This window comes from Asparagus officinalis, chromosome 4, assembly GCF_001876935.1.
Source record: "Asparagus officinalis chromosome 4, Aspof.V1, whole genome shotgun sequence".
Lineage (NCBI taxonomy): Eukaryota > Viridiplantae > Streptophyta > Magnoliopsida > Asparagales > Asparagaceae > Asparagus > Asparagus officinalis.
Window position 1 is genome coordinate 139782496 of NC_033797.1, and position 1714 is coordinate 139784209.

The following is a 1714-nucleotide window of genomic DNA, read 5'->3' on the forward strand; positions in this document are numbered from 1 at the left end:
ATTGGGGGAGGAACACCTACTAAACTCACACGAAAGTCGAAGCAAGAAGATACCTTCAGCCGCGGCGGCCCCAGCAGCGCCTGAAGAACCAGGCTCTTTCCTTTTCTTGGAAACGACCCTCTTCACCTTCGGCGCCATGGGGAGTACGAGGAAGAAGAAGTTCGGGTTTACTCTGAGGAAGACGATAGGCCCTCTTGAGGAAGAGTTAGGGTGTTAAATACCCTAAGAGTCCTAGGCGGTTACTCAGTACTTGATTAGACCGTTCAGGGTTAAAGCAGTTAAAGAGTAAGACCGAACAGATCGGATCTGGACGGACGAGATCTGGCAGTTCCTTGAGCACGATCTTCAACAAACGGCTCAAATCGGACGTTGGGAACGAAGAGGCCCACTACCTCGCATTTAATGCGAGGCGGCTATCCCACGTCTCCTTAACCGGCGTACATGTGGATTAACACATGGCCCGCTAAAAGCGTAACCCGATCAGAGTCAGGATCGCCATTAGCATTTGCAAATCCGCCTGCGGGCCGAATTCGCCTACAGTCGAAATAAACTTACGGCGGAAACCAATCGATGATAATCCCGCTGCAGTTGAGGTCCTCTTGCGGCCAGATTCTGACCAATGCATGGTTACGAAAATGGCACACGCACACAAATGACAATAGGCCAGAAACAAAAGGGATAATTTCATTCATGAAAGGGAAGTCCTATTACAAACGGAAAATTAAAAGCGAATTACAGAGATTTTAACCGCAGCTCCGCCTCACGAAGTTCTTCGGCATGGCGAAGTTCAGGACCTCTCGACGAATATCTTCCTCCGTGCATGAGATCAAATCCTGAATAGCCTCCCTGACATCCTTCAGAGCTCGATCCTTCTCCGCAACGGAATCAGTGGTCAATCGCCGGCGGGATTTAACGGCCTCCAACTCTTTTGCCACGCGATCACGAGCCTTCTCTTGAGCGACCAGGGCAGCCTGTGCTTCGGCTACAACCTGTCTCAGCCTCTCCACTTCGAAGGAAAGTCGGGAGAACTGGCTATCGACTGTTTCTTCCTCGCGGGCCACTTATGCATCCTCGGTTCTGACCTGCTCCGACTCTGCGGACAACTTCAACTCTAGCGCCATGTTCTCGTTCAGGCGGCGATCACGATCTGCCGTAGCCACTCGAACTTCGCGGGAGGCGAGATCAACAAGAGTGAAACTCTTCGCGCGAAGAGCGAGCAGCTGCCCGACAATCTCGCCTCTAGTGACATAGTTTCATTCAGACGGCGATCCCGCTCTTGCACCACCGCTCGGACTTCGCCGGATGCAAGATCCACAAGAGTGGAACTCTTCGCGCGAAGAGCAAGCAACTGCTGGATGGCTTCTTTCACCGCCTCCTTACGCTGGAAATAAGGCTGCGCCCCAGAATGCTTTAGCCTCTTGATTAAGAAGCCTATGATGTAGTCGATATCCTCTTCGAAGCTCTCGAAAGGACAACTCTCTTCCAGCGCGAGCCTGATGCAGGCAGCCATAGTGTCATGGAATTCAGCCACGGATCGTGCCGCACTCTTTCTTCGCTCACGCTCCAAGGGAGAGAGGGCAGCCTCTTCCATCATAGATGGAACCGCGGTTGAAGCACCGCTGGCCATAACTGTGGAAGTAGTAATTGGCGTCGCCAGGGCCGGTGTGACCAATGATACCCTCGGAACAGCAATCACGGCATCAACGGCGACCCC